Source organism: Rhinolophus sinicus, chromosome 14 (genome assembly GCF_057876585.1).
Source record: "Rhinolophus sinicus isolate RSI-liver-muscle chromosome 14, RSI-T2T, whole genome shotgun sequence".
Taxonomy (NCBI): Eukaryota; Metazoa; Chordata; class Mammalia; order Chiroptera; family Rhinolophidae; genus Rhinolophus; species Rhinolophus sinicus.
In genome coordinates this window covers 53,512,082-53,538,527 of record NC_142514.1, presented here as the reverse complement: position 1 = coordinate 53,538,527, position 26,446 = coordinate 53,512,082, and the positions used below count along the sequence as shown (strand labels likewise).

Sequence of the window (26,446 nt, the reverse complement as noted above, 5' to 3'; positions counted from 1 at the left end):
TGCCTACTGAGTGATGACATACTGCTTTGGTTCTGAATAGCTGGTAAGGGGGTTGAACAACTACAGCAGCTGAGTATATAACGTTTGTTTTCAGCTTAGCCAAACCATCAGTGAAGCAAGCCCAGGCATTTTCAGAGACCTCTGTGAATCAAAGGTCTTATTTAACTGGAAGTTCTGCTTCAGACAGTAGAACAGCTGGCATTTCCTACGAAGATCTAACTACTACTTTTTTTTATGTAAAGCTGAGGTACCATTGCAGGTCAGTTGCATACTTGAATTTCCATTTGACATGAGAGGATTTTTTTGGGGTCATTCCCATCCACCCCAAAGTGAGAATACCAGACCTGAGAATCACAAGACCTCTATAGGTAAGCCATTTTGTTTTAAACAGAACACAGTAGGAAGATTTTCGAAAGATGTACAACTGGTAGCCATGTCAAAGAAATGATAAAGTAGAGTGTCTCTGGGCTTTTCTCCATTTGTCATGAACTCTAGTAAGCAAAATCATCAGTCACAAAGACCTAGAGTTCAAAGCGTCATTAGAGTCATGATGTCCCAGTGGTATTGGTACTATTTAACATGCAGCCCTTTTAGATCAGGATAATCCTAGCTGTCATTTTATGCGCATTCCCAGTGAAAGCATGTTAACAAAACAAAAATGACTTCTTGTGGTTTCCACTGCTGAGCATATATCATGTGGTTTCTCTCCCTTACTCCAGAGGTTGGCAAATACAGTTCATGTTCCAAGTCCACCCTACCACCTGTAATAATATATTTTTTTAAATAGATATTTAGTCAGACACAGCCATGATCATTTGTTTACTCAACATAGTTGAGTAGCTCCAACAGGTGTCACATGGATTACAGAGTCCAACATATTTACCATTTGGCCTATTCCAGAAAAAACTTACCAACTGTGATTTATTTTATTAATATAGTGTACTACATTAATTGCTTTGTAGATGTTAAATCTATCTTGCATCACTGAGACAAATTCCACTAGGTCATAGTATGCAATATTTTTAATAAATTACTTGAGTCCACTTGTTAATATTATGTTAAGAATTTTTGCATCTATTTTCATGATGGATACTTTTCTGTAGTTTTATTTTCTTTTGTCTGGCTTCGATATCAGGATAATACTTATCTCATAGAATGAGTTGAAAAGTGTTTCCACCTTCCTAGAATTTTTGAAGAATCACTATACGTTATTTCTTCTTTAATTATTTGGTAAAATTCACAATACAGCCATCTGAGCTTAGGCTTTTCTTTATCGGAATATTTTAAATTAATAATTTAATTTATTTAATTGTTATAGGTCTACAAAGCTATTTTTAGTTTTTCTTGAATCGTTTTGGTAGTTTCATCTTTCTAGAACTTTGTATATTTTTACCTAAATTGTCTAATTTGTTGTCATAAAATTGTTCATAATATCCACTTACAAGCTTTTCACTTGTATAGAAGTGGTACTGATGTCTCTTGTTGCATTTCTTTTTTGGGTAATTTGTGTCTTCTCTCTTTTACTCTTAGTTAACCCAGCTAAGTTCCTCAGGTTTGTTGATCTTTTCAAAGAATACGCTTTTGACTCCATTTATTTATGCACTGTATTATTTAAAATATTTCATTAATTTCTGCTCTAATTTCTATTATTTGCTTTGTTCAATTTTATTGATGCCCCCCCCCATATGTAATGTATTGCTTTTGTCTTGCTGCTTTATAAAGATTCGATCTTTGTCTTTTGTTTTTAATAGTTTGATCCATCTAGGCATGGGTTTCTGTGTAATGATTCTACTTGGGCTTTAAGGTTTATTTATTATCTTCAAATACATAGAGGAATATTTTTCATTAATTTGATAATTTTTCAGCTATTTTTTCTTCAAATATTGTTTTCTTTCCCCTTCTTTCTCTTCTTTTTTTTTTTTTTTGAGATTTCCATTATACATACACTGATACATTTGATGTTGTCTTAAAGTCTCTGAGGTTCTACTCACGTTTCCATTTTTGAATGAATCATTTCTATCGATCTATCTACAAACTAACTAATTTCATCTTTACTACCTCAACTCTGCTGTTGAAACAATCTAGGAAATTTTTTATTTCAATTGCTGTATTTCTTTAACTCAATTTACATTTGGTTCTGTTTTATAATTTTGATGTCCTTATTTTGAGTGTGTTATTTCATTTTTGCTATGATTTTCTTTTAACTCTTTAAACATGATTTTTTTTCAGTTCATTGACCTTATTTTAATGGCTGTTTGAATCCAACATCTATTGTTTCTCCCATTTAACTTCCCTGTTTCTTTTCATATTTCTAATTTATTTATTTGTTTGTTTGTTTGTTTGTTTATACAAATAATATAATGTAGCAACTCTGGATTCTATTTTTACCCATGTAGATTGATGTTGTTACTGTTTTTACTAAAATAAAAAAATGCTAGAGTTTTTTGTTTGCTTGTTTGTTTTGCTTTTTATTTTGGGGTTTAGGAACTTCTCTGTACTAAATCTGTGAAATGTGTCTCTCTCACAATTTATAGTCTCTAATGAGCATGTTCGGTCTAGTTTTGTTGTTGTTTACTTTTAATTTTTCCTTAATTTTGAAGCCAGGCTTCCTAGGAATTACGTTTGTGTCTGTGTCGTTTAGTGGCTACTAATGATTCAAGAAAAATTGTGTTAATCAGCCATGAGCCAGTAAAGCTTGCAATATGCCTATTTATGGTTTATGATAAACTTCAAATTTCATAGTTTTTTCCATGTGATGCCTCTTTTTCTTTCTGAGGGTTTGTTTGTTTTTTTTCCACGTATTCTCTGTGGATGAACACAGGCCCAGACTTGCCCAGGAATGTGTGGAGTGCTTAGGCTCTCTGCGGTCTCCACTGTGCATGCATGCAGTCTCAACACAGAACAACCAAACTTCAGGCAAAGTAGAACCACTGGATGTCCCTACTCACATATCACCAAGTTTGTATATTTTATTAACAATGCTATTGTTTATGGGGATTGTTCACTTAATAGATTAATCCTTTTTGATAGTAGTACCAAGGAAAGTAGACAGTCCTCTCAGTTCTTTTGGCTGTGGCAAAAACCTCTACATTAATGGAACTATGGGTAATAGACATAGGGAAGAAGACTACAGATTTTCACTATTACTTCCCAGAGTTCAGCAGTTCTTCAAGCATAAATGCTTTTCATAAATTGCCTTTGGTCAATTTACAGAGATGGAAATAGCTAACTTTGTCAATATTATTCAGCATTATAGTTTCTTTTCTGGGAGAAAATTTGCCAACCTCCTCACTAGGCCATAGCCAGAAATCTTTCCTTTTTCTTCTAATATATGTGAAATAACCTGGTTTATATATTTTTTAACTTATTTAGTTAGCTTAGGCTGAAAGTGATTGAAGATTTTTGTTTGTTGGATAAGAAAGATTTTTCTTTCTTTCTTTCTTTCTTTCTTTCTTTCTTTCTTTCTTTCTTTCTTTCTTTCTTTCTTTCTTTCTTTCTTCTCTCCCCTCCCCTACCCCACCTCTCCCCTCCCCCCTCCCCTCCCCTCCCCTCCCTTTTCTCCTTCCTTCCTTCCTTCCTTCCTTCTTTCCTTCCTTCCTTCCTTCGTTAATTTGTCAGAGCAGCAACTTTTAGAATGACATTGTGAAAGAACTTTTCATTATCATTTTCTCTTTTTGTGTAGCAATATTGAAAGGAAATGCTGTAGATTTGCAGTTGTTTTTCTCCAACTCCATTTCCAAGAATATGAGAAAATCTATGACTACAGAGAATATGCTCCCTACTAGACATAATTTTGGAGGCTTTTTGTCTTATAGCTTATTTCTTCTTTGTCTCTGGCTACTTGGTTAGGCATAAGCTAGATATTTGATGAAAATTAATGAGATCTCATCATAAAGGATCCTGCCCTTTGAAATAATTTAGTGCAAATTAATATCCTTTAAGTGTTGTTAAGGTGGGGAAGGAAGGAGACAAACTGTTTTCTAGCATATCCCAAGAATGAAGATTAACAGATTACTTGTTAAATCACATACAGAAATAGAAAGGAGACAATAATATAATAATTGTTTCACCCAGAGGAAATAATATGAAAAATAAATAATAATATATAATAAAATACTTTATCTAATCTACAATATTCAGCATGGTTATTAAATTCACTTAAACACAATTTGGAATAATTTAAGAAAAAATAATAAATTAAGAATTATCTTTACTATTCTTAGCCTTTCAGAATCATTTCAAGATAGAATTATCAGTCTTGGAATAAAGAAATGATCATTTGCCATAGAAATTCTCATTGATTTGACATTATAAGATCTATAGTCAAGTCCAAGTTATGTACTTTAGAGCTAGGAATTAAATTTCTCTGTTTCATTTTACTTATGTGAAATGAGGAATAAGAAATATATGTTTTGTATGACTGTTATGAAAAATGAGATGGTTTGGCACAGAATGCAAAGCATATGTAAAAAAAAAGAGAGAAACGAATTTAAAAAAATCTCTTTCCTTCCTTTTTTCCTTCCTCCCTCCCTCCTTCCCTCCCTCCCTCCCTCCCTCCCTCCCTCCCTCCCTCCCTCCCTCCCTTCCTTCCATTCTTTCTTTTTTCACCACATGAGGAGATGAACAAGTATCCATTTACTCTGGGACCTATAATTTATTTAAGGCATAGAAAGAGTCCTCCATAATCAACCTATAGTAATTATACTCTGGAGTTAATGGGGACTGAGTTTCTAGGAAAAAGTGGGAGAGGTTTTTTGTTTGTTTTTATTTTTTGTTTTTTGTGTTTTTTTGTGTGTGTTTTTTGTTTGTTTGTTTTGTTTTTTGTTTTTTATGGTCATGAGAAGGTGAAAGTTGAGGAAATAGGAAAAATAGTTAGAGTCACGAAAGGATTTGGTGTAAACTCTGGCTACGTAAGATGATAGGCAGTTGAGCATATTCGGGTCCTGATTATAGAGAAGCTTTCAGCTTAGAATGTGAGAAACATAGACACAGAAAGGCTCCTACTATATCAAGTGGTGCCAGTGGTTGAGGCAGCACATGAAAGGGACACCCCCCCAAAGGCAAATAACTGAGATTAGACTTTACCTGGTCAAAATGATATTCTATAACCAGTTTTCAATCTCAGATGTTCTACATGAATCATAGACAGTCAATAATTCTTCCATTCAGCCTAATGATGCACTGGAACCTGCTGTTCCGCAGTCTCCCTCAGTTCATTTTGCTGGCTTTTTCAATATTTTTGTCATGACTTTCAACTTTGAAGAAGTGTATTATTTGTATCAGTTTCAGTAAAATGTTCACCAGAAATAAGTTGTATGAACTTTGAACAACTGTTCTCATTAACATCCAATCAGACTCCCAGAATGAAACAACCAGATTACCATTCTGCCTCAAGTCACTTTCCTACCTAGGCAATCAGGGTATTTTTCCTGGAATAAGAGTTTATAATTTTGTTTCCCTTATTTTCACCGAGGTGTACAATTGGGTATCCACATAATAGGACTTATGATTCAAATACCTTCGCCATGATTTTTGTCTAGGAACAGTGATTGAGCTATTATGATATTAAAACCTATCTATCCTGACATCTATAATTTCCTGAAGCATGTTTTCAGACAATATTCTTACAGTATATATCAATTCCTACAGTGTACTATCAGTTCCTACCCAGAAACAAAATTTGTATAATACAGTTCTCAGGATTATTTCATTTTTATGACAACGTGATGAGGTCAGTGGTGCCAATACTATTAACACTGACTGAGAGATGAGCAGTGACTCAAAAATAAATACGTCCTAGGAATAAAATAAAAATAATTCCATAAAAAATATTGGCCATGGAGCGTTGTTCCTTTATAACACTGGTGATTGGAGACTGACCTAACACTTGTAAGCCGTCTCTCTTGGATTTTTTATTGTTAAAATACGACTTAAGAGGGAAAAGAAAATACAAGTGAAAGATTCTCAACATAATAAAAATGAAGAGTATTATCATGGGTTATTTTATTTAATTTGATTTCCTTCTGTGTGTACAAGTGCATATATATATATATATATATATATTAGACATTAGGGATTTAAAAATGCTTTGTAGCCCACATTCTTGAAGAAAGGAAAAAAAAAAAAAAATATATATATATATATATATATATATATATATATATATATATATATATATTCTCCATGTTAGGAAAATATTTGCTAGCATTGCATATCCAGGTTACTTATGGTGAAATTATGTAGTATCTTTGTTATTTATACTCTACGTTCCAAATATTTACCTACTAAGCAGAAACACACTAATTGAAATCCATTGTAAATGCACGTAGAGTACAAAGTATCCGAATATGGGGCTGAATGAGATTATTTATAAAAGGCAAGATGTTCTAGTGTAGAATAAGTGGCATCAATTTGAAATGAATATTTCTAAAAGGAAATTACCTAAATGTAAATTTTATTTATGTCACATGTTTCTAATAAAATAATTTTAGGAGAATTTAGAGAGACTTAAATTAGAAGATGACTAGACTCTCATTCTATTTAACTCAGTCTTTCGATCTATGTAACTCAGTCTTAGTCTGACCAAATACTCTTCATGCTTTGCCTGCAGCATCCGACAGCTTCAGTTACTATGAGTAATTGTAACCAAGGTAACATGACAGGGAATAATTAATGACTAGAATTCATCTTCAAAATATGAAGAATGTTCTAAATAATAAATATTAGAGTAATAACAATACATCTCACCCCTCTCTACGTTCAACTCTCTTGAAATATTTCCACAAATTAATAATCATGATTTTTCAGACAGGAGGATAAGATTGACATACATATAATATTAAACAGAACTAAGTTGAGTGAGATTGTCATATTATAAAATTTATAGCAAAAAAAACACCGCCCTAAATCCTTACAAATATATACAAGCATATATTCTCTTTCTACGTCTTTCCTGCCCAACTAGGTTGAAAGCTTTATGAATGCTGTTCCATGTCAATGGAATATTGGAGAAGAGCTAGATTTAGTCAGACCATTTTGGCTACAGACTATACTAGCTTTGTGATCTGGCATATTTATTGACCTTTCTAAACTTTCCTTTTTTGTTTTCATTGGAAAAATGAGGTTGACATTAATAATGTTAACATAATGATGTGGTTGTTGAGAAAATTACATGACTGAGTTCATGTAAAGTATGTATCTTAGTACCTACCTATCAAAGAGTAAATACTCAAGGCATCAGTAGGTCCTTTAACACTGAGTGATACTATGTGCTCTTCTAGCTCTGATAAAGCAGTGAATGGACAGGCAAAATCACTTCCTTAAAGAAACATAAGCTCCATGATCAACATAAACTTAAATAAATGAATAAATATACCAAAAAAAAATAAAGAAACAATTTTTAGAACTACTGGATGAAGTGAAAAAGATAAAATAAGTGATGACTTAGAGGGTGGGGGGATACTGTTGTATTTAAGATGGTGGATAAAAGTCTCTCTGAGGTGCTGACATATCATTGAAAACTTAATCATGGGGAGGAGACAGCCATGTAAAGAGATGAAGGAAGAACACTCGAAAGTGAGAGAACATCATGTATGAAAACTCTGGGATGGGCACCTATGGCTTAAGAATAATATAACAGTAGGAAACGTAAAGAAATACAAGTTAGGAGAGGTAAGCAGAAACTGTCTCATATTGAGTGTTATAGGCCAGGGTTAGGAGTTTTGATTTTAAGTACATATTATGTCATTTGACGTTTAATTTAGCATTAGTAAACATAGTGATAGTATCAGTGGTACTAGTAGCAAGGCATTAGTAGCACTAGTTTTGTTTATGGAAAAATAATCCATAATCAAATGTTTCTTCAATGGTTACATGACTTAGTAAATCATGATACAGTTAAGTAAGCAAAAACTGAAAACCTCATTAAATATAAAAAATACAAAGCTATATTGTTGGTTATATTTGTTAATTCTAATGATCGCAATGGCAAAGATAATTTTTAAAAAATATTTAGCAACAAGTTAATCAGAAAGAATGCAATATGTAAATAAATGGTACCAGTGAACTAGGCTGCTGCTAAGTCTGCCTGCATGCTCCATTCCTATCACTGTTCCCAGGATTCTGTACATGTCTATCATGTAGTAGGCACTTAATAAATATATGCTAGAGAAGGAAACAGTGGGAGGAAGCATTGTTAATTAATTATAGGATATTCTGTTAGTTGTATTCCTCTCATAGAACTTTCCCCAAAATTCTCAAGGTCCCTTGCACATATCATTATTCAGGAAAACATATGTGATGAAACCTAGGAAAGCATCCAGTATATAAAAAGTACCAAATAATTGTTTAGTGAATCTTGAGGATGCACCATCTGAAACTCAAAATCACATGGTAGTTCTTGGATTTCTGACAACAGATGTGTTAGAGCTAAAGCTGGTCTAAGAAAACTTGCAGGAGGAATTTCAATAGCACATTCCTTTGATTAGACTACACTTTCTTCTACTTATTAGGCAGAAAGATTAATCGCAACCCTCTTCAAGCAACACACACACACACACACACACACACACACACACACACACACCAAACAGAGATGATCTCTTGATTTCTGGACTACAGGAGTGGCTCAAGCACTGCCTAAGAGAAAATGGCTACTGTGAGAATTATTTTTTTTTAATAATTAAAATTAATATACTTCAAAAATAGATTAAGAAATGCATTCCTTTTATTCTGCAGTATACTCAGTTGTAGTTAGTTTTTAAAGACGCAATCAAATAAGCATTTTCTATCCTATTTTGATTTTTTTCTAATATGAAATACAATTCATTTCTGCATATTTATTTTCCAAAAGGCCCATTTGTTAAATGCAATTATTAATTAACATAATTTTAAAACAGTAGTATTTCTAAGGTAAAAAAATATACATTGTCATTTAAAATAGGGGAGGGCAATACCATATCCCATTCAGGTTACAATCTATTATGAAACATGGCTTGTGTCCACAATCTCATAATGGTGGGTTAAAGAGCAGGTTTTATAAAGGAAATTTACAAGTCATATTTCAGCATGAGAAGCCATAAGTCTCCCAATCTTCTTTTCATCCCACAGAGAGGTGTGATGGGACCAGGCAGTGTTAAAAATAATAGAGACCTCCCCATCTTGGTGGTTTTTTTGTTTTTTTGTTTGTTTTCCATCTTATAGGGTAAATTGAGGTAAAAGCTATTGATGGGAAGACAAGCAAAGTACTTGGGTGCCAGATATTTGGTAAAATGCTAGGTATTCACAGAGTTGTCTTGTAAAGCTAGGTGCCTAGCACCTAGAGGTTTTTGAGGACTATGATAAATTAATTCCTTTCTGGATCGGGCAACGTGTAGGTGGAGATATCCCAGTACCAAATGATAAAAATCACAATGATTCTGTGATGTTTAACATTTTTTTAGTGCCCATGATTTATCAAAAATCTATGCTAAATGTTTTGTTTAACTCACTTGGTTGACACAAGTTCTGTCCTGAACTTTCTATGATGCTTCCTTAGATTTAATGCATTAGGTTTTGTTATTTCTTGTTGAATCAATTATGATAATTTATATTTTCCAGATAACCATTTAGCCTGGTTAAAATTTTCATGTTGGTTGAACATAAAATTATTTTATTCATTACTGTATTCAAAACTAGGGTAAAACATTGAGTAAAACAAATAACTGTCTTCAGTATCTTACATTTTAAGCGGAGGACACAAAAACGAAGTAAATAACATGCTATGCAATAAGTGTTATGAAGAAAAATAAAATTGTTTAAAAAAACAGAGAATGCCATAAAGTGCCTTATTTTATATAAGGCAGCTGAAAAAGGCCTCTTTGGTAAAATAAAATACGAACAGACACTAGAACAAAGAGAGAAAGTTAATCTGGTTGATTTGTAGAGGCAGAGTAATCCAGAGAGAGCAAACAAAATGTAAAGGCCATGAGGCTGAAGAGTGACTGACCTGTTTAAGGAAGCCAGGAAGCCTACATATGTGGATTGGAGTTAGGGCGAAAAAGGTAACAGAAGAAGGTCAGAGAGCCATGTTAAACTTGAAATGTTACTCTCCATATATATTGTTTATAGTACTGCTATCCTCAATAACTTTTATTTCAGCTGTTATTCATTTTTATGTTATTCATTTTTTTATTATATATACATACATATATATATATATATATATATATATATATATATATATATATATATATATATATGATACCTTTGTTAGAGGAAAAATGCTAACTAGTATGCCATCAAAAAAAAAAGTAAGGCACAAATTTCCATTCTGGAATTTTCTGTAGGTTAATATGGGAGTTTTTTTGTTGGCTCTAAATTATGTCTTGGGTAACAAAATATATAAGCATTTTTTTCTATTGAATAAGCTTCTTTGTATATGAATGGAAAATCTTTACTTACCATGTATTACTGTGTTTTACAGCTATCTTACTTAAGTGCTCCTGCAGTATCTTGAAAGTGCACAGGTCATTTTGAACAACAAAATGATCCAAGGATTTAAATAAAAGTTATTCTTTCTCACTAGTATATTCTTGTATTTTCATGCATAAACAATCATGAATTTGAGGACAGTGAGAGTGGCATGTAAAAATAGCTAAAACTCTTGTTAATGCACTCTATCACAAGAAATGTTGCTTTACGGACAATGCTGCATCACACCCAGGTTCCATATTTGCTTTTTGACTTTTAAAATTTCTGTAGAATAGATTTCTTCCCAAGTGGGTGTATATGTTTTCAAAGACATACAAACACACTCATGTACATGTATATATTATATATCAGAATTAGTATTGGCATTAGTAATAGAGCTCCATCTAGTGTTTACAAATATTGTAATCACAGTTAGATTTGTTTTCTTATTTGATAATAAATCATTTTAAACGTAAATTTCTTTAATTATCTATATTTACTTTCCTACCTGACTCCATCAAGGCAGAAAAGTGAGATATTTTAAGAGTATCTCAAATGATGACAAATTCTTGTAATATCAGAGTGGATTTATAAATGTTTAGGTAATTATAACTAATGTATGTAATTAATGTATAATTAAGGTAATATAAACATTATTGATTCAAAGAAGGGGGAAATAAATTATTTATTAGTTAGATTTTAGAAATCTCTAGAATTTTGCGATATCTCTTACTTTCACTTTGTCTATGGAGAAACTCAGTTTCTACTAAAATTAATTAAGATGACATTCAAAATTCTAAACACAAAATACCTACAGCGCTATGGAATATTCAATATACTGTCAAAACTAGGTCACTCTGACATAAGACAAAATTAATTTTACTAACACTTTCTGTTTTGAGAGATCTTATTGTGCATCAATAGGATTTTGGCAGGTGAAAATTAGTCTCATTGAAATAAATCATAGTATTAATTGTGTTCAGCTGAAATATTGCAAATTCTAAGATATAGAATCTGCTCATTTTTTATTAGTCCTTTAAATATCTGGAAAAATGGTTTTCTTTGTATGCCAATTTCCATATGCAATTCCATTCATTCATTCGTGCATTCCCCTATTTAACAACAATCGTTGGCCTCCTATTACATGCTAGGTACTCTATTTAGGTACACGGGAAAAGACTACTAATCTTTCCTCTGTATCCATTATTCTTTCCTTCCTTTTAGCAACAAAATTCACCTCTGACATAAGGGTTTTACTTGGCACCTGACCACCTACCTAACCACCATTTTGTAGCCTATATTGTACATGAGTACAGCCCTGAGACCGGGTTTAAACAAACAGATGTAAGCATAAATTCTTGTGTGTATATTATGCACAACCTCTAGGTCATCTATAAAACCAAAGGTTCTTTCCCAGCACTGCCTCTTTTCCCTTTCTTCAGAAAGGGAAGAAGATAGCAGCTGCCTTCAGCCATGTGGATGAAAATGACAGCCAAGGAGTGGGCAGAATAAGGCAATGAAAAATCCTGGGAACCCTACTGACTTTTCAGAGCACAATTATCTGGCTAGCTGAACTATATCATGCACAAGAGAAATAAACCTCTGTATCATTGATGCAATGGTACCTTTGCATCTGTTAGTATGGGTTTCTTCATACAATAATTAATAAAGATAAGTATATAAGATGAGTAAAACATAGTTTCTGACTTAAAAAACTGTTTCTTTTAATGAATGAGCCAGAAAAATGGACAATTGTACATAATACAGAATCATTCTCGTGATGATGCCTGTAGAAATTATGTGGTCACCCAGAAAATTCTGTCTTGTGGGATTAGAGAAGGTTTCAGATGGGTACTAGTATTTAAGCTTGATCTTGAAACGGTAATTTAAGATCACCACATGAAGAAAAAGGTAAAATCAGGGTAGGACGGACTCTACCAATCAAAGAAACACCATTATCAAAGGCATGGAGAAGACAGTCCAGAGTAAACAGCATTTGGGAGATAGAAAGTTAGAGATGAGTCAGAGAAAACAGTAAATGGCTGATACGATCCTGGAAAAAAAAATATGGTAGGTTTGTACTAGCATATGGAAACACTTTTAATTTCATTAAAAGCTGTTAGTATTTTACCCTGCAATGAATTTTAAGCAAAGAAGTGATGTGAACATGCAATCTATGAATCCATTCAGGGTTGCTATGTTCTACATGGTATCAATAAGAGTCAAGGAAACTACTTTTTGGTTTCTTATTATATGTGATATTCATATATAATGAGACATTTTCTTGGGTTTAGAAGGTTCTCCCTTTATTCAAATTAAAATATAGGCAGTTTCTCAGCTAGCAAAGGACAACACAAAAAGATAATAGGCATCCTTCCACTCTCCTAGGGGAAATTAATCTACCATTTACATTCCAAATAGTAGGAAATATGGATGGTAATTGAACTCTTGAGGGGTTATTTCTTCTACATTGATCCATAGTAGTTAGTGCATCTGAAATTCTGGAATAATCAGACATATTATTGCCTTTCACAATTTCAGGGTCATCAGCAATTGATATTATGAATATATTTGCATATGTTTTGCTTCAACTGTATAAACAGCAGCAGAAAAACAGATAAAAGTAAACTTATTAAAACAATACTAAAAAATACTAGTCACCACATAGTTTCAGCCACACTAGAGAAATATTTTGGCATAGCGTCAAGGAAATTATTATTATATCTTTTTTTCCACTGAGCTACATAAATGTTCAAAGAGGAATGTTTCTACTGCTCTTTCTTGTCTTCACATTTTTCACATCATAATCATGCATATCCATTTAATGTCAACTAAGAGAATCCTAGGTCCTAGGTTAGTTAGGCGCCTCCAAATTGGAAAGCTGAGTCTGCAGCCCAAGGGAACTTAATAATACATGGAATTAATGATTATCAGTCAGTGAGAAACTGTGAAAAAAGAATAAGCTCAATGATATAAGTTCGTCAAATCAATGAGTTCTCACAGTTGGAAATTTAATTGACTATTAGGCCAACTTTTCAAAACTGTCACACTATCAAAGATAATATCAAGAATAGCAAATCTGTACATGAAGGCCGGAGTGCAATCTAAGACACAGTAATTGGCAAGTAGCTGTCTATGCATTCTTTATGTCTCTGCTTCTTTGTGGGATAACTTTACAATTTCTGAAAGGTCTTGCTGTCCTATAGGTTACAGAATTTTTGAAAGTATATCTCTCTTTTCAGGCAAAGCTTCTGAAAATATAGAGAGACATCTGGGAATGTATATGAATATTTAGGCTAAGATCTAACATTTTTAAAGCACTCAAATATTTTGTCCTCATTAAGAAACAGTTTACAGTTACATATACAAGATTGATTTAAGCAGGGGAAAAAAAAAAGGTCCAATATTTACTGCTCATTCCCTAGAGGATTATTTTCAGTGCATGATTTGGAAATAGATATAGTACTCATGTTTGGGATATAAGTTCAGCACACATAATTTCAAAAATACTTTTAGATTAGTAGAATTACCCTCATGTTGCTAGAAATAATAAATATGAATAAAATCACTTGATGAAGAAGAATAAAGTCAGTTGGCTATCCTGAATGGATCTGCACTGAGAATAATTTCATTTCAAGGAGCAGGATCAACACTTTTGGCTTGATTCAAACAGAGTTTTATCTATATATTTACAACTTTCCAATTTTATACTAAAACATATTCATTAAACATTTATAATAGTAAAACGTGTACTGTTTTGTGAAGCATAAGCATAATATTTATGAAATATCAGAATAATAACATTGCTAAAGTAACCAAGTGTACTTTTCACATGGAGTCAAGTTACCAATTTAAGTATATAGTCCTTCCTATAACAGGTAATTATCATCCTTCTCTCATAGTTTTTGTTTTTTGTCGCCTACTCCCAGAAACCCTTGAAAATCTTTAATGTCTACTCACAGAAAAAAGTCAGCTTTTATAAAATCAGCTATGAACTTGGTAGGTTTCTATGTAAAGATAGAAGGGGAATGGCCAATTCCACTGCGTAAATATAGGACTTTTCATGGGTAAACTGACTTATTCATGGTTGTATAGACCTAATCTGTTTGTTGAAGGTATAGATAACCAGGACTGTGTCCTTAACTACATGACTAGAAATAGGAATGGACAAAAACACTATTAATATTTTTAAAGAAGCAAACAAAAATGAGATTAAAAACATTAACATACATACTTCTTAGGCAGTTAAAGAAATAGCAACTCTAATTGGAAAGCTAAAGAAGACATATGGGAATCTTATGGCACTTAATAAAAGGACCTTATAACAGCAATAGAACGGAATATAGTAATATGCAGTGTGAAATTAGCAACAGCTATATCCAAAACTAGATTCTGAAAACAACTATTTATGCACTTTTAATGGTCTATTCATAATGACAATAATATTTGCATTATATTTTACTCTCACTTATTCAAGTATCCGAATAAGCCTGTATGTACTATAATTACCTTTATTTTGTAGATGAGGAAACTGACTGCCAGCACACTTGTTGTTCAGTTGAATAAGGTTCCCCAGAGCATTAGTTTTCTACTGATATATAACAAATTTCCATACATTTAGTGGCTTAAAATAACACTTGCTTATTAGCTCAAACTTCTGTAGGGAAGAAGCTTGGCCTGCTATGAATGGATTCTTTCTTTTTGGTCTCAAGATATTGGCTTGCTTGGGATCTTATCTGAAGTATGTGGTGGAGAATCCACTTTCAAGCTCATTGAAATTTTGGGGAGAATTTAATTCCTCATGGTTATAGACCTAAGGTGCTTTCTCCTTACTGGCTACGCGGTGTCCCTGCTCTCAGTTTCCAGCATTACTACATTCATTAGCATGTGGCCTCCTCCATTTTCAAAGCCAACAATGGCATGTTGAGCCCACCTCATGCTTCAAAACTCTTCGACTTCTTTTGCCATCAGCCAGAGAAAACTCTTTGCTTTTCAATGGCTAACCCAGTTGGGTCTTGCCTACAAAAATAATCTTTGCATTTTAAAGTCAACTGAATTGAGATTTTGATGACCTTTACAAAATCCTTTCACAGTAGTGCTTAGCTTAGTGTTTGATTGGATAGCCAGGAGATAGGAATCCAGCAGTTGCCAGCTGTAGAAATCTGCCTACCACATTTGGCTTGGGAGCAGTAGAACCAGAATTAGAATTTAGGTCTACGATTAAAAATCTAAACCATCCTGGTTGAAATTAACTTGTTGATTTATATTAAATTAATCTGTAACTAATCTTTAAGTGTCCTATGCATACATTACTCTCACACCATTTAGAAGTTATTGTGGTATTCAGTAAGACCAAGCTCAAGGTGAGTTGTTTTGAGAGAAGAGAATATACTCAAAAGGCCATAAACCCAGGGAAGAATACCAAAGATCTAACTAGTGGTGGCAGAGGGAAAAAGGTGAGTCCTAATAAAGCACTGCCTACTGCCCCAATATAGGGACACTATTGTAATTTTTCTTTAACCACCTCTCTTTCTCCATTTACTCTTTTATAATTTATAGCATTTCCATTATAAAAGAGGCATATTTTAGAATGGAAGCTCATTTAAGGAGGAAAACTTTTAACCTTCATGCCTGGAATCATTTCTAGCACATAGAAAATGCTAGCAGAGAACTTGCACATAATAGAATACTAAAAAGGCTGAGTTGAATTATTTTGTTGAATTAATTAGAAAGAAAAACAAAACAGTATCATTGCAAAATGAACACCTAGAAAACAATTTCTAAAAATAAACAAAAATCAGAAGCAACCCTTGATACAAAAATGGTCCCAAGTGTAGTACCTAGGACTTGGGAGCAATATAAATGGATATGAATAAATGTTTAATTTATATAAGTAGATACAAATAAATGCTGAATTTCTCCCATGAATGTTTATAGATTCAGTTATCTTTAATAAAAGTACAGGAACTTGGATTTCTTTAATTGGGAGAAGTGCTACAGAGTAATGGCATTTGCTCCCTTAGCCTATATCGATCTGGAATCCCAAAAAGAGGATGTAGAAGATATAGCACATAGCAGATTCCTAAAAAGTCTGAGTTGAATAATATCGTTAAATTACAATTTCTAAATTGTTTGTATTTAAAAATGGTTTTCGATGGATTTTCAATATTGCTACCCTCATGAAAAAAAGAATAATACCTACTTGCCGAGGATCTCTGTGGCTGAGAAAATAATCTATTTGGTAGCTGCAAGTAGTTAATTAATTAATTCTAATTTTCAACAAAAGCCCTTTAAAGTTAGATATCTAAAGTTTTATAGTGTAAGCTAATTGAGCAATGGAAATCAGCACAGAAACAGGAACTCAAGGACCACATTCCTTGAATTCAATTCCTGTGATTTTGGTTCATACTCTATTTGACTCAATTTGAGTCTAATCAAGTTGAATTGTCATAGACATGTGCCCCTAAATTCTGCCTTTCCCAATCTTAGGCCAAGATCTTTGTCACTTCCGCCAGTAACTAAGGCCACTTAGGCAGAAACAAAAATTGACTGTGGGATAGGGTTGGACATAAGGTCTACGGTTAATCCCACACTAGTTATCGATGTGTTAAAATCTGTCTGACCTATTGTCTTCTGTGTGAAACAATTAAACACAAAATTTATTTCCAGCAAGTGTCAGGTAGAGTTTGGGTAACTACTTGAAGTTTTCTCTGCATATCTCTCTAAACACACTTAACTTGTAATGGACTTGTCATTTTGATCATCCATCACCCTGAAACTAAAGCTGCCAATCAAAGTTTGACATTTGGGGTACCAAATTAGAAGATTTTCATATGTCCAAATCGGGATAATGTTGGAGCTACCAAAAGTGTACTTACTTGTGACCTAAGGATCCAAAAAAAAAAAAAGCCAATGCCATTAAAAATTGTGTCATTGCTCCATGACTCAGTAATGAAAGCCCAGTCTGTCAGCTGCATTCTGTTTAATCGTTGGAAATTGCATGCACTATATCTGTGAAGCCTAAATGGAAAAAGTTGTCATTGCAATTGCATCTTTCTCCTTCCAATAAATCAATGTAGACAAAGTAAAGGGAAAGAAGGCCACCTGACAGCTTTCCATCAAAACGCCAATCATAAATTAGCATTCGCAGAGAACATATCACATAAGACTGTCTTTTAAGGGTCTGTGAGTTAAATTAGGAAAGGAGAAAAGGAGGCACTTCAGTTAAAAAAAAAAAAAAAAAAAAAGATAATTCCTGATATCTCAGACCTGGGATTCATGAAGACAAAGAAAACCACACATTGAGAAAGTTTAGTCTATATTTAGACATAAAACTGTCTACTTTCTCTTGATTTTTGACGCTGGGAATAGTGAAGAGGTTGATAGGTTTTATAAGTGCAACTAGACAGACCCTCATCTCTTTCACTGATAGCATGTCTCAAGACTCTCCCCATAATCAAAGGCAAGTTCATAGTTTTCTCATTTTTTGAAAGAAAGTGCCTTGTGTAAAATATGATGTTCAACTTGATGGCAGCATGCCTCAGTGACTTAGGTGATATTGGATTCTTGCATAAGTTCACTTCATAAACCTAGAAAAAGGATGCTGCTTTTGACAGCAAAATAAGGAAAGTTTTCTTTCTAAATCATTAGGTTTGAAATTCACTTGTTCAAAACATATGTTGCATTCTATGTTTCCAGGATTTGGCATATGGAGGTTAAAAGAGTTGGATATGAGACTAAATGAGTCGATATTTTAAAGAACAGAAAAGCTATATGCAATTAAAATCCAAATTATATAAAATCACTATTAATCTGATAAATAAACACAAGATATGAAATCAATGACTTTGTAATAGTGGACAAAAAGTTAGATTTCTTTCTCTCTTTCTCCTTGACACCTGCAAAATTCCAAGAATCTTGGTATTTATGCTCTTTTAATAAAATGTGATATAGTCCACTTATTTTTTTGAAAGGATTAAAAATGGTATGGAAAAGAATGAGATATTGCAGTATCCCTAACCTTGCTCATGCATGCCCTGGGAATTGGATTTTTATGCTTAAAAGACTCAACTTATATCATGTCATTATTAAGCTTGTTAGGAACATTTTCTCACTTTTCAGCAATTGGTTCTATTGGGTTGGTGCAAAAGTAATTGTGGTTTAAAATGTTAAAAAAAAAAATTGCAAAATCCGCAATTACTTTTGCACCAACCTAATAGAAACACAAATGCTCCCTTAAAAACTCAGAGTAATAAGAGGCCTGAGAATTCATGAAGTTCAACTTGTATCGAATATGGGACTATTCCTCAAATAGCCCTGACAGTGGTGATTGGGCCTCTGCTTGTACATTTCCAATGAAAGGATATGCATTATATTAAAATATTGCTATTTTTGTCATTGGGTAATTATGGTCACTAAAAACATTTTGCCTTTAATTGAGGAAAATATAAATAAAAATAAGTAAAATTTTGTCTGTGCATTTGGTATGTCAGTCAGGAGCTCTGGAGACCATGATTTTCATCCAGTCTGTTACACACCAGTTCTGTTGAAATTAATTTCAGGTGTGGGTTAACCAATGCAAATACATCAGAACTGCGATCTCATTCAATCTGAAAAGCAAACTTCATAGAAATAATAAGTTTCGTGTACTTTGTGTAAGAAGTAGGGTTCAGGAAAGAATGAGTTGTCACTTTACATGGGTAATTAAGGAGGGTTTAGTAAAGGAAGTATTACAAACTGTGCTGTGGGCAGAGTTACAGACAACCAACAAATTGTGAAGATCTCTGGGGCCTGCAAGAGAGAAGAGCTCTTACCTCCCTTCAGCATGAAGGGAAAAGAAGAGAGAGTGGTTACATCATCCAGTGACATGGTTGTCAGAAATGGTTGCTTGGCAGGAGATATGACTTTGGTAGGGACCAAGTGGCCCAGCTTGAGGGAGTGCAGAAATTAAATGCTCTGATCATACTCTCCTCATGCCTTCTGATTTCCCATTGATACTTCATATTTGTTAAATGCAACCAGAAGCCAGAAGCAGAATGCTCACTGATGCAGTCCACAGAGGTCAGCAGCCCTGGGCACAGAGCATGGCAGAGAAAGATGGAGAGAGGATGAGAAAGTGCAAATGAAATATTAGCACATTACGTACTAGAAACAATGCTAGATTATTATAACAGCTTCACAGACCACTGAAAAAGATGAACATTTAACATAGCAAAACCAATAAACAAACAGGGCTCCTATTTTAATAGTATTAAGGAATAAAAATCTACGAAATCACAGAGGTGATGTGACCACTGACACTGGACCTGAGCTCATTGTTTTATGAATAAAGTACAGTTTTGAACTTGTGGTCCACTTAAAATATCCAGCTAATTTTACAGTGAAATATTGCTAAGCAAACAGACTCACTTCTAATAACTGTAAAATTGAGATTTTTAAACTTAAATTCAAAGTTTTACATTTTTTAAACCAAGTTGGTTTCAATACACTGTTGTAACATTCTTTCAATCCTTCTGCCCCTACCTTTATTTCTACACACAGAACACATGCACAACACACATACACACACACACACACACATACACACACGTATATGTATGTACAATTCATCTCAGCAATGAAAACCACTTCATCCCTACATGTCTTTTATCACAAACTATTCTACTTTGCTTTAATGCTAGACAAAATCATCCGCTAGCCTTATGTTTACAAATTCAATATTGAGGTTTTTTCATCAATTATCATATTACATTTGCTTTATTTTCTAATCTTCTTATCCTATCTCCCTAATGACTAGAATTTTACCTTAAATCCCAGTCCTCAGTTGCTGAGTTTTTAATAATAGCTCCCCTGTAATTGGGATCTTTAGCCCATAACTCAATTTTGCCAAACTGGTTTTCTTTATCTGTCCTAATATTTCAAAAATTAAGTTTTTATAACATTCTCCACTTTCTCTGAGGCATGTTTTCTGAAGGACAAGAGAGTGCGGGCTCTTGAAAAATCACAGGAGCCATGTGACTGCTTCTTTAATATCGTAGTACAAGACCCAGCACAGTTTGTGGTCTATAGTAAAAGTTTGACACATATGTGCTGAAAAGGACTGAAACGCTGCCAGACATTGCAGTATCAACCCTCTAGCTCTTTACATTGCCCTCAAATACTTGTCACTCAGACAGTGCTAATCATAGAGACATTATTATTTCATTCTGTATTGAGGATATTTGACTCAACTTGGACACTGGCCATTGATGTTTTTACCTCACTTGGCCTTTTCAATGAGTTCACTCTCTCAAATTCTGACCTACAGTTAGATGTGCTTGCCCATGAAGCCATCCTCAGAATAACAATGTCCAGCCTGACCATTTTTTTTTTTCAAGCCTATAACTTCATCCAATTCTTCTATTCCTGTCTATATTTCCTTGGCTTGTTCTTTCCCAGACTGAAACAATTGCACTATCTACTCAGTTATTTCAAATCCTATTGAAAGGTGTTGGTTGTTTTAATTAAGTATTTAATACCTAATATATGTTACATATATTTCTAAGGCATCACAAGAACAATTAAAAAACAAACAAACTAAAAAAAAAATACCTCCAGTATCTTTGGAGTTTCCTTTTGACCTTCTGTGACCCAAAAGGGTTCCCATTCTTCTGACACAACTAACTACATCACCTGAAGTAACCACTCTCCTGAATTTTGTGATTATCATTTTCATTTTCTTGCTTTCTTCACACATATGCATATATACACACAGAAACACAGAGTGTATATTTTGAACTCGATACATGTGAAATTACACTGTATACAAACTTCAGAAACTTCTTTTTAATGATGAATATTATCTCTTTGGGTTTATCGATGTTGATGCATGTAGCTGGAAATCCTTTATACTCATGGCTATATACCAAAATGCATCTTGATGTATATTCTGCTACGCATTGAATTAACTTTATGTCTGTCACTCTTGTAGTTTTTATCCCTGTTAGAGATAAAAGGATTGCCTAAGATAAGGTCAAGTTCAGCCTTATTACACACCATTCAGTTTTGTGTGTGTGAAAAGGATAAAAATCTAAATGAAGCTTAACACAAGAACTGGGCAGGTTGATCAGATGCAAGACCAATTATAGACACTGACAGGTTCTGAAGTCACTATTTCTAATCCAATTAAAAATATCTGAGAGGGATAAGAGTTCTGATTCAGACTGCCTGGGTTTTAGCTAACATCTTGAGAAAAGTTTATTCACCTCTTTCTTTCTCAGTTTTGTCCGTTGTAAAATGAGACTAAAATGGTTTCCATCTAAAAAAATTTGTATTATTCTTCAATCAATAATCTGTATGAAATACTTAACACCAGAGGTAACATTATCATGAAAGTAAGTACATGCCAATTCCCTTAAAGAAAACAGGATACTGTTGATACTAAGAATACAGGCTATATACTGGTTAAACATTGCACAGTATAAAAGGATATATGTGCTTGGATATATAAATAATGTGAAATCTTATTTTGACTTTGTAGTCACTTGCCCACCTATAGGTATGTACTTGGTAATGCTAATCAATAATAAGAACAGATTTTGTTTATTTGTTTGTTTTAAAAGAGGACCTGGCAATGTGTTCCCATGCTTATAATTTTGGGGGAAATTTGAAGAAAAAATAAGATTTACCTATAGTTAATGAAGACCAAAAGTTTTTTCCCACTCAGTCTTCTCATTCATTACACTTTCCCTTTTCTATGATGGCATTGGAGTGACAACTATTATTTGGCAGGTTTTGCTAGAAGGAAGTTGAGTTGAGATTATAATATGTCTAGGTTCCATGAGATATGATTTTGTAGTTTGTAGTGATTTCCTGTAGTCAGATATTGTCAGCCACAGAAGTCATGTAGACATGTTAGTCATGGAAATGTAGAAATGGCTTTCAAGAAAACTCTTGCTACTGCTCACTTTGAAAAGTAACACAGAATTTTGACCTAAAAAAGCAGAGCCTGAGGCTGAGTCCCAACATGTAAAATGTCCTCTGACACCTGAAACAGAAGCATGTGGAGAATGGAAGAAAAACAAGGAATGAAAAATGTACAAAACTAGAAGCAAATCAGTAATTCTTCCAGTCATCAAAAATGTACAATTGTAAGCAGACAACTCAATTTTTTTCGAGGCCAAGTCAAAATGGATTTTTTTTTCTCCTGTGAGAAATACATTTGATATAGCAGGATATATAATTATAAATTGAATGTAAAATAAAACAATTTCCACATGTGTTATATAAAGTCATTAGAAATTTTTCCAGCAATAAAAAGTAAAGTGCAATATTTTTTTAGATCATTCTGAAATCAGCAATTCATTAAGTGGAAGATAATTTTTGAATAGAAATAATACAGTCTTAAATTATTTGCTAGTCTCATTAACAAAGATTTTTCACATTAGAGTATGCTTAAATTTTTTATTGACTTGATACAAATACTGATATTGACAAAAATAAAACATTCATAACAAGCCATTGCAACAAGAAGACAAGGATGACAAATTGTTTAATGAGTATTGTCAATTCAAAGTATTGATGATGAGTCACTGCAAAAGAATACCTGAAATACTTTGATATCTTACAATAATATATGAAAGAAACTTGATAAAGGTTTTCCCAAATTTGACAATGATAAAAACATTACATTGTAATACTTAGACACATTGTGAGACTGAGAGAAGCTTTTCTAAACTATCAGCTTAAAAAGAATATACCAACCAAGTAAAAAGACTGAATTGGTGGTTGCCAGAGGGTAAGGGGGGTGGGAGGTGGGGGGTGGGAGATGAGGGTAAGGGGGATCGAATATATGGTGATGGAAGGAGAACTGACTCTGGGTGGTGAACACACAATGGGATTTATAGATGATGTAATACAGAATTGTACATCTGAAATCTATGTAATTTTACTAACAATTGTCACCTCAATAAATTTAATTTAAAAAAAAGTAATACACAGATAACATTCTTAAAATGTAAAAAAAAAAAATGACAAAATCATCACATATAAAGAGAAGATAAAATCAATACAACCATAAAAAATAGAATTTTAAAGCTATTTTAACAAAATGTATTTTTTCTGGATTTCACTTCTTTTGTGTATTGGTTTGATTTTTAAAAAATGTGTAACTCATAATGATTTATTTTCTTATTTAAAGTAAATTCATTTTTATGCTCTGTAATTTGTATCTTGTATGTGCTATTTTGTATTTTTTTCTTTCTGAAGGTTTTCCAAATTACAAAACTTTCTGGTTCCACATAATCTGGATTTATACCAGTCACATAGGAATTGCTTGACAAATATTAGCATTCATAGCTATTATTTATATGTACTCATATGTATACAAACATATATTAATAGATCATTATTCATTGTTTAATGTGCATAGAGATTTTAATGAAAAAATAATTTACATTTTTGTAAGTACCCATTTTTAATTTCATGTAGCCTCTACCTATGTTCATAATTCAGAGACATTTTCAATTTGCATTTGGATTATTAGCCTTATATAGACATAGGCTGAATAACAAAAGTAAAGGCATAGATGATTTTTAATCCAAACAGCCAGAGTGAGAAGAAGTAAAAAGTTAAATAAAAATAAAAAAAACAGTAAAGTCTCCATAAAACTAACCACAAACACTGCTTTGCCCAGAATAAAAGAATACGCTATAATTACCTGTATGTGCACATGTATGTATGCATACATATATAAAATTGAGAGACTTCTTATAAGACTTGAACTAGAAATCCCAATATTTAAAATCCTGAATTATAAACAAGAGAATATGCTTTCCAAATATGAATGCTTTCAAGGATGTATAGCATGACAATTTATGACTGAAAGCTAACATGTTTGCATATCTATCAAGGTATTCTACAAGCTTCTGAGTTATGAGTAGAGATAAAGTTTATATTCAAACTCTATCACCTGAAATTCTTCTACTCATGCTACAAGAAAAAAAATAATAATATTTTCCCCACTGTGTTGAACACATTGTCTTGAAAAGAATTGGTATCAATTTTTGAAGCTTCAAGAATGAAGCATAAAATAAAAATACAGCTTGTCAGAAAAAACATAGTATAGCTGTTTGTGGTACTGCAGTAGAATAAGTTTCATGTTATTAGAGCAGATGACAGTTCAATCTAGTGAAAACAATGGCATTTGAAAAGTATTAGATCTATGTATTATCTATTTTCCATAAAATAGATTTTACATGAATATATACACAGCATGGGTATACATATAATTTAACACTTCAAGAGTTAACTCTCTTGTCATTTTTCACAATGGAAATTATGAAAAGAAATTTTGTGGTAGCTTTAAAAATATTTTAAAAAGACTATATGACAGTTATGTCATATTGTTTTATATATTGCAAAGATAGTCATTTGACACAGCATGAAACAAAGTGTTATTGCTGGGTCTACTATAATACAGTATCATTTGTTCAAAGTCCTTCAGTCAAGTAGTGATTTACAGGAAAGAATCATAAACACCAGAGTCAAAAGGCCTGACTCTGAACTCTACACTGACCTTTAAGGCTTTGTGATTTTAAGAAAGTAGACTAACTTCTCTGTACCACTTTCTACTGCTATAAAATTGACAATAACATTAGGATAAAATCAAAAATAAAAAGTTAATGTATGAAAGAGTACTGACTACATATTCTCACCTTTGTTGACATTTCAGGTTCACTGCCCCTTTATTCCTTCCACACAATCTTATGGGAGGAAACTATTAGTAATCAAGGTTACAATAGCAATCTTAGAGAAGCACAATTTATGAACAATGTTCAGCTATAGATTTTATTTTCATAGAATGAACAGAATTGTTAAAATAACTTTTCAATGCTTTTTAGTTTTTAGACATCTTGGAAAAAATTACCAAGAAGACCATTGTGTACGTAATAATGTAATTTTAAATAAGACATGAACAAATGATCATGGATATATATGTTCAACTTTAAATAACTAGTATAGGGATAAGAACCCAGCTCTAAAGACTGTATTTCTGGGGAATGGACTTCACCAAAGACTTCATAGAACTTCAGCAGTAGCAAATATTTTGCAGATAGCTTGAGATCCTAGTACTTCCTGTTTATCGATACGAAATTGCTGAGACTTTAAAGTTTCTCTCTCTCCATCTGTATGTTGCTAGAGTCCCATGAGATGTCCAGGAGAGGACTCAACCATAACCAGTGTCTTGTCTCCAGCACAAGAAATAATTCAAGAGCCAGGTAGATGCAGGAAAGCACAAGGAGTTTGTTGAAACAAGAGTACACACTAGAGATGGAAGTGTGGGTGAAATCAGAGATTGAGTCACATGGAGAAAGTCCCGAGGAGGGGCATTTATACCTCTCAGGGGCAGGATTTGGTGACATCCCATTGATGTGGCTCCTCAGTTTCCTCCTCGTAGGTGAGATATTCAGTTTTCCACTGTTTCTTCCTTATTTGGCTCCTCCGGAACTGTCGTGGCATCAGATGCATGCTGGGAGTCATAGCAATTGCAATGTAAATGAGACTATAATGACATTATAATTAGCTAAAGGTGAGGTCCCTGTCAAGGGGATTAGCCTTGCTGGATGAAACTGGCTCTTGTTCTTCTCCAGTGGCAGATGCTGGATACAGTCACTTGTAACTTGTCTAATCAGTGAGAGACCTCATGTTGTATCCTGGAGGGGGTTGTCAATTTCCTAGGTTACCTATCCTGCCTCATAAATATATGAGTGTGTTTATCCCAGCTCAGAATGGATTAAGGAATATTAAGAAAAAAACAAACATAGTAACAGCATGTACATGAGGAAGAACTACTCCTGCCACTCAGATCTGAGGGAAGAGAGAACGGTAAAGAAAATTCATGAACCATATGTGCTGAAAACCCTGGACTATTTATTATAATTGTAACAGGAATAATAACATTAATGAAAACCTGAGCAGAAGTAAAATCAGTAGGAGTCCTGAATTACCACAAGCCAAA

The 26,446-nt window shown here is 33.2% G+C and overlaps 1 long non-coding RNA gene across 1 annotated transcript in view; it reads right to left on the bottom strand.

Annotated features, from left to right (window-relative positions):
* Positions 1 to 23,255: 23,255 nt before the first annotated feature.
* The window catches only part of LOC141572116 (uncharacterized), a 347,085-nt gene continuing 343,894 nt past the window's right edge, over positions 23,256 to 26,446 (bottom strand). The window contains exon 4 of the long non-coding RNA XR_012497281.2: positions 23,256 to 25,957. This is a non-coding gene — a long non-coding RNA (uncharacterized LOC141572116). The remainder of the gene's footprint in view (positions 25,958 to 26,446) is intronic.